We start from the raw sequence: 8,478 nt of genomic DNA, 5'->3' as shown, positions 1-8,478 counted from the left end.
CTCCTATTGTACAGTGGGGGATACCCTATGTGTGCATATATGGTATATGAATGTGGTGTGTGTGTGGCCTATGTCCACGTGTAAGGGTGGGATGCCTGCACTAACAAAAGCACAGAGGACACTGGGTGCTCTGCTCTGCTGTCCTCCAATTGATTCCCTTGAAACAGAGTCTCTTGCTGAACCTGGAGCTAGACAAGCAGCCTGTAGGTCCCAGGTATACGCCTGTCTCTGCCCTCCACAGTACTGGAGTTATAGATACACATGGCCACACAGTTTTTAACACTGGTGCTGAGGACTTAAACTCGGGTCATTGTGATTACACAGCAATGGTTCTTGCCCACTGAGCCAGCTCCTCAAACCCACCCATAGCTTTATCTAAAATCCTATTCATACATCTCGCTAACACCACTTTCTGTCACTATGTAGCGAATCTTCTGTCTTCAAATGGCTCATGGGTTCTATTAGGCTCTCCTACATAATTTACCATAAGGTAAACTGATTTGTAATCTTACAAAGTCTCTTTGACATGGAAACGTAACATCATCACAGAAGTAGCATTTCTGAATAGCAGTCACCAGAGACAAGGGCCAGAAGTACTGTTGATCTTAGAATTCTACCTAATGTAGTAGTTTATACAGAACCAGTGTTTGGTATGTGCCAGACTGTGCTCAGCACAGCAGGCACATTATCTCATAAAATATTTGCAACAAGTGTGTTTCAGACATGGTGTCCAAGGTCTTGGGAAGATAAGAACATCTATTCAGAATAACAGTATGCTCCTAACAGACTGAGTTTGAACTTGCATCTGATTCCAAACAGTAACTTGTAGTCATCTTGCTCTGTCACATGCTTGAAGCAGACCCTGCTCCCCAGTGGTCCTCTACCATAGGTGTCCATAATAAAGTACTCGCAGATATCTATTACCAAATTCCTAGGCACTGGCTTGGAAAAACAATCGACTTGAACAACTGATTTCCAATCTAGGAATACAAAAAGAAACACTTCTAACTGAGCAATCTTCAGTTCATTCCTTGGCCAAACAGTGCTATATTAATAGATCCAGAAATTAAAATAGAAACGTAAACGAGTCAAGAGGGCTTGGTGCTTGAATTACTCTGAATGGAATAAATTGGTGGGAGATCCCTGCTGGAGGTCCCTATGTCTTTGCTGAAGACTTTAAAATCTAAGCCAGCGTGGTTTCCATCCACAGCTCCCATCATGCTTTGGGATGAGTTAGAAGAGGTTTGAGGACCTCTAGAAGCCACCTCGGTAGCTGTTACCTGAGTGTCTACTCCTGCCTCCTAATCAGAATCTCCTCCAGTGGAAATCAAGATTTGTTTTCTGTTTGTTTGTTTATTTGTTTTTATCAAATGCACCTTCTCTGAACTAGAGCAGGGGGGTGAAGATATGGCTCTGCTCTTCAGAGCCTTCACTGCTCTGGCAGAGGACCCAGGTTCAGTCTCCACCACCCACATCAGTCAACTCACAACCACTTGTAACTCCAGTTTCAGGGAATCTGTCATCCTCTTCTGGCCTTCACCAGCAGCTACTAAGTCTCTTCTGCAGGGAAGCAAGGTATACTATCTGCTTCTGTCCTGTTAATTCTTTCCCTGCTTCCTTTTTTCCTCTCTTTTTTTATACTAAAACATTCTTAAAATTAAAAAAAAATGTAATACTTAGCCTATAGGCTATAAACAGACACTCATGGGGTTGGTTGGGCAAATAGGATTTGAGATAATATGCTGGGAAAGAACAGGAAACACGTGCAAAGCCCCGGGGTGGGGAAGAGCATGGAGAGGTACCAAAGGGGACAAAGAGAAATAGGAGCTGTGGCTGGAGTACAGACAGTCACAAACTATGTTAAATTCAAGTCAGCATCAGGGACCAGGTTTGCAATGTAAGGAGAGATTCCAGAATGTTCAGTCATAATATATACATACATGGAATTGCCAAAAGACAAATATGATTAAATTTAAAAAGAATTAAATAATGCTTATAGGGACCAATGAGACGGCACAGTTAAAAAAGATGCCTGCTGCAGGCCTGAGGACCTTAGCTCCATCCTCCAGACCAACATGGTAGAGGGAGAAAACCCTGTAGGTTGTTCTCTGAACTCCATACTCACACAGTGGTGTATGTGCACGCATGCACAATTAAATAAAATGTAGTGCAAAGTGTATCATATACAATATCCACCCTGTTAAAACAGGGGTCTGTTCATGATAATGGGAAGGGAAAGGAAAGGAAGAAGAAGGAGAAAGAAGCTAGAACTACAGGAGAAAGAGAAGACGACAGAAGTCCCAACCATCCTAACTTACTCTGAGGCCCATGTAGAGCACTCTGAACTGCACTTGTCAATTAGAGGCTGTTAAGTGGAGGTCAATCGTAGCATAAATGCATGTACCCTGTGTAGATGATTCTAAGGAACTGTGGGACAAAGGGAGTGTGTATAAATGCAAGAAGAAAAAGAGGGAGGGGGAGGGAGAGATGGGGAGAGAAAGGGATAGAGAATAGGAGGGAGGGAGAATAGAAGGAAGGAAGGAAGAGAGGGAAGGAGAATGGGAGGAAGGGAAGGAGAATGGGAGGAAGGAAGGGAGGGAGGGAGGCAGGAAGAAAGGGAGGAAGGAACTAGGAACAGCAGGAAGTGCCCCTGGTTTGGCAGACACAGGAAATCACCCAGGAGCATCTCTAACAGCATGAAGACATTCTGCTATGAATCCCCTCCAGCCCCACAGTGTGAAGTTTTAATTAATACAGCTATTAAATAAGGTTTTGTCCCACAGTGTGAGAGCGCCTAGGGTGAGCCTGGCTGCTCCACTCTGGAAGACAGCCAATACCAGGACCCCAGGAAGTCTCACTGGAAACAAAAACCAAAGTTATCCAAAAATCTCTGTTTCCAAGCACTTTCACCTGCAAATCTCAGCTTGCTCTGGGGATCTTTATGTTTCTCCCACCCAGGCTTCCTCATGTAAAGCCCTCAGCTTCCGGTCCCCAGGGGAGAGGACTCTGGTTTCTGGCCACAGACAGAGAGATTCTGGCCAGTGATTCTGCTTTTTAAATGCTGTTGTGTTTATGATCTAAGCACTTACCTTGACACCATCAAACTGTTAGAACAGCAACCCCATAGCCCGTGGTGTTGAGTCAGGAAGGTAGCCCCGGGGGTCTGATGGATGGAGGAATGGCTGGCTGAATCTCAGTCTCCCCACCTCTAAAGGGTTTTTATCAAAACTTATCAGTTTCTAAATATACTGGAGCTTTGGGTTTTAATTAAAATTTTAATATGCGTCATGGAAATGTATTGATTCTACGGTGGTGGGGTCTTGTGTTTTGGATGCTTTTGCTAACTGTATTTTCTCGGGAGTTCCTAATGGGAGCTCCAATCTCACCTCCCAAGGAGGAACAGCTCTGCAGGAGCCCAGTAGCATCCCAGATTTGGGAAGGGGTGCTGCCTTGGAGCAACTGGGCTTATTTCTACATCTCAGAATTGGTCCTAAGGCCGACCACCAAGGAAGATTTAAAAAAATGTTGAAATTTGCACAAAATTCTTCAAACTAGGCATCATTTGTCATGTCTCTCTCTGTGAAAATCATTTCTCCTTTTCCATTACCGTGGCTGCCTGGGGGTCTAACCCCGAAGAAGGATGTGCTCAACAACTCAGAAGTTACTGTTAGGACAAATCTCCTATATGGGCCGAGATTACATAACTCAATTGAGATAGTGGAGATTGCATTAGGTTGGTACTTATGGAAGAAAGTTCTAGAAAAAATAAAGAATTCCATCCAATTAAATACTCTTGTTAACTTTGTCAGTCATAAAACCCATTGGATTCCAAATTTTTGGTTAAGTTTCCTCAAAAAAAAAAAAAAAAAAAAAAAAACCTTATATTATCAGTCATTTCTTGCACTGTAGATGGAATGTGAAGGAAAGTCTTTCCTGGTGAACAGGGGCTAGAAAATGCCCTTGGCTATTCTGAGCATTGAACAAGACAATAGTTATAGGGCTGTAGTTCTCAACTGAACAATTTTGTTTCTCTGGGGACACCTGGCTATGTCTGGACACATTTTGTTATAACTTGGGGGCGAAGGAGGTTGCTACTGACATCCAGTGAGGGAAGGTGTGGGGGCATGAATATTACTCAGTGCCCTTCAGTGCACAAATGGTTATTCCAGCTAAACACCAACACTGCTGCATCTGAGAGCCCAAGGATGAAAGTGGTGTGCAGTAAAGTGCTGGATATTAGAGCACCAGTGCCTCAATTACTTTCCTTAATGGGGGCAAAATGTCCTACAAAATCAACTTAAGTGAGGAGGAGTTTGTTTGAATTGATGGCATTTAAGGGTACACAGTCCGCCATGGTGCAGAGGGAACAGGGGTGGGAGCATGAGGCAGCTGGCCATATTGCATCCATAGTCAGGATGCAGAGAGTTATGAATATTGATCCTATGGGATGGTGCTGCCCACATTCCCAATGGGTATTTCTCTCCTCAATTAAACCCCTCAGGAAACACCCTCAGACACACTGTAAGATACTCCTGTCAAGCTGAGATCACAACGAACTTTCACAGTGACTGAAAAGAGAGAGTGAAACAGGAAAGTCTCTGCTGTGGGCATCTGGTGAGGACTCTGCCATCAACTAACTGTGTGACGTTGAGATACAAGTTCATGTAGTGATGTGATAAATTTCATTTATTTACTCATTCACCCAGCTTTGGGGAAATGGCGTACTCTAACCTTGGAAGAGTGAAAAAAATAGAGTGGGGTGCAAATATGTATGAAGGCTTGGACCAGGAAAGAGGCACTGGAAGATCACCCCCAAGGACGGAGCTTCTGGATCTTCACAAAGAGCTAAACTTTTACCCCAGTGAGTTAATAGCTGCACACAGTGAAGAGCGTGGACCAGTTAATGTTTCAACTCCCTCTTCCTAAGTAGACCTGCAATCTTCTCATCCACTACACAGGCTCTCAGTGATATGTTGGATGAGAGACTGTATTTCTTTCCATCAAGGTTAGAAGATCTAACCAGAATAGAACAAGGAGAGAGAGGAGAACAATTAGGGGGCATTATGTGGCTCCAGGAGAATATAGGAACTCTATATCATCCCTTCAGTGACTGAACTGTGCCTTTCGGTGTGACACAGTGATTCTACTGTAGCTATATGTCCAAGAGAAAGGACAATACAGCCACCCAAAAGTTTGTGCATGAATGCACTTAGCAGCATGGCTCACAGTAGTCAAAATGTAGGTGTAACCTATAAGTCCACCAAGAAACAAACAGATAGGTTACTGGTATGGTTCATCAGTACAGCATGTGCAGAGCTTATGCAAGGCCCTGAGATCAATCTCTAGAACCCCAAAAGTGAGAAGAATAAACAAGCTGAGGTATGTATTAGTTACTTTCCTGTTGCTGTGCTAAAACACTAAGGCTGAAGCAACTTAGAGAAGAAATCATTTATTTGGGCTTATGGTTCCAGAGTCTATAATGACAAGGACAGCATGGTAGAAAGCAGTAGGTGCGGTGGTGGCTGGAACAGTCTGCACAGAGCAGAAAGAGTTCACAGAAAGTGGCTTGAGGGCTTCAACTCTTAAAGCTAACCCCCAATGACACACTTCCTCCAGCAAGGCCATGGTTCCTAAACCTCCCCAAATGGTGTCACCATCTGGGGACCAAGGGTCCAAATGCCCAAGAGTATGGGGGACATTTCTCATTCAGACTGCCACAGGACGCACATAAGGAGTAGAATATTATTAGCCATAAGAAAGAATAAAGGCCTTGCACTTGCTACAGGAGTAAGTCTCAAAGAAGTCACACTGCAGAAAGAGGCCAGTCACAGAGGGATATGGGGTGTGTGATTCCATTCCTAGAAATGAACCAAACCAGTGCATCTGCAGAGAAAAAGGAATTGATTGGTGCTTGCCACAGAAGTAACCCCTAATAGACAGAGAGATCTTAGTGAGAAGGATGAGAATGCTCCAGATTGGCACAGAGGTCACAATTCTCAATCTTGTGGATGTATTAATGGACCACAGAATTATATGCTTCAGATGAGTGTGTCCTATGGTATCTGACATACATGTTAATAAAGATGTCTTTTGGTGTGGTCTGTGTATGTGATAAATGTGTATGTGTGGCTGTGCACTCCCTCACGTACCTACGCAAAGTCCAGAAAACATCAGGTATCATGTTGTATCACGTCTCACCTTATCCTCTTAAGATGGGGTCTCTCACAGGCATTCAGCAAGCCCCAGGGAATCCTGTACCCAGTTCTAAGTGGTTTTCATACTCAGTTTGTCATGTGAGTGCTAGGCATTTGAACTCAGGTCCTCCTGCTTGGGCAGCAAACACTCGTATCCACTGAGCCATCTCCGAGCCTCAGAGCTATGTTTTAAAGAAAAGCAAAGGAAAGAGATGACATCTGACTTAAATTTACCTTGACAATTCTCTTCTTGAATCTCTCTCCTCCATGACAGTTTGCTGGCAATTGAATGAGAAATAAAACTTGGGAGACAGTGCTGCTTAGTAAGGTAAATTTAAACCTGTTTCTTTTTTGTTAACATCCCAAGTCCCCTCAAGTCAGAAAACTGTTACCTTTAACCCCAAGGATACTGACAAAACAAATAGGCTCAGGTCCATAAAGTCTTTAAAATTCAGTTTCTTGTGGAAAGGGTGTGGTGTATATTGTGGTAACTAGCTTCCCCGGGCAGTCTTCAATGTACAGAGAGAGAAGTACCCTGTTTCCTTTACTGAGAAACTTATCTGACCTCTTCATCCACACAAGTATGACTTCTGGTAAAATCAAAAATGAAAAGAACATTCTTTTGTACTGATGAAAAATGAAAATAGGAAAAAAAAATGAAGAAAGACCCAGGAACACGTAATTCATCATAAGGAGATGTCAAGTTTTCCTTGTGTCATCTTTTGGGGGAGGAGAGAGTTTAATCTGTTTTAAATTACAATGAGGGAGAGTGAACATGTTTTGGTCTTTATAAGAGACTTCAGAGCAGGAACAGGAATTGATCTTGAGATGAGGAAGTTTCCCTGAAACCAAACTACCCAGGGTCTATATTCCCTTATAGTCTCCACAGTGTTTAATGTTCCAAATTACTGACCTCATTCATTCATCCATTCAACCATTTGCTCATTTATTCATTCATTATTCCATCTATTCATTCATCCATCCATCAATCCATCTGGTCATTCACTCACTAATTCGTGCATTCATCTACCCATCCATTTATCCATCTCTTCATCCATCCATTCATTCATCAATCCATCTACTCATTCATTTATTCATTCATCCATTCATTCAGTGCACTCTTTGCTACTGTACCCTTTTGAGAATGTGATGTTAAGGCACCATTCATGCCCTAAAAGAACTCATAAATCTATGGAGAAACAGATAGTAGTTAATTAACTCTGTAAAGGAACTATGAAAAGTGATAGAGGAGCAATGTGGCTTATGAGGAAAGACTGAGGGGCTTTGAAGGAGCCTGGTGAATTAGAATGTTCTTGGCTTCAAGTAAGAAGGCATGTGGTCTATGAGACTCACACGATGAAGTTTTTTATCTCATTCAATGCACATCTGTAGATGAGGGTGAGGGGATGGTCCAGATTTGATGAACTAATTAGGTTCTATCTTCAGTAACCAGTTACTTACATTACTCTATTTTTAAAATTTTTTTATGTGTGTGTGTTTTATGTCTGTGTGTGTGTGTGTGTGTGTGTGTGTGTGTGTGTGTGTGTGTGTATGTGTGTGTGTGTGTGTGTAGGTCAGAAGACATATCTTGGATTTGGTTCTCTCCTTCGGCCATGTGGAGCCTAAAATTGAACTCAGGTTGTTTTGGCAATAAGCACCTCACCAGCCCCACTACTTCATTCTTCCATCCCCATTGAATTATTTTCCCTTTCTTGAATTATATAGAAAGATTGCAAGGTGGTTGCATAACAGCAGTGTATGCTGCTCACTGCATTCACCACGCTGTAGTGCCCACATGAACCAGGCATGGGAGGGGAGTGTGGGGGAGTAAAGTAAGTGATATTGATTAGGATTTCCTTCCAACATCATCAGGCCTACACAAGTCAGGAGTGGTGGCACTCACCTTGAATCCCAGCACTTAGGAGGCAGAGGCAGGTGATCCCGGTGAGTGAGAGGACAGCCTGGTCTATAGAATAAGTTCCAGGCTGAGGCCACATTATCGAGACCCTGTCTCAACAATAACACCAAGTCTTCACAAGAGTTAGCTGATGTGGGGTTAATCTCCTGGGATTTTGCAGAGTTGAGGTTAGCCCTCAAATCCCACCACGCTAAAACCCAAGTGGTTTGGGGCAGATCTGGGCTCCCAAGCAGACGTAGTCACTGACTTTGGTTTCCCAGCAAGCATGCCACTGAGGAGGCTGGCTTTGTTTTCGAAACCTGTACTGCCACCCTCACACAGTATAGTCATCTTGACTCCTTGGTGTGGGTGGATGCTCGCCACAAG

This window comes from Peromyscus maniculatus, chromosome 5 (assembly GCF_049852395.1).
Source record: "Peromyscus maniculatus bairdii isolate BWxNUB_F1_BW_parent chromosome 5, HU_Pman_BW_mat_3.1, whole genome shotgun sequence".
NCBI classification, from domain to species: Eukaryota; Metazoa; Chordata; class Mammalia; order Rodentia; family Cricetidae; genus Peromyscus; species Peromyscus maniculatus.
Note: the sequence above shows the minus strand (reverse complement) of the source record.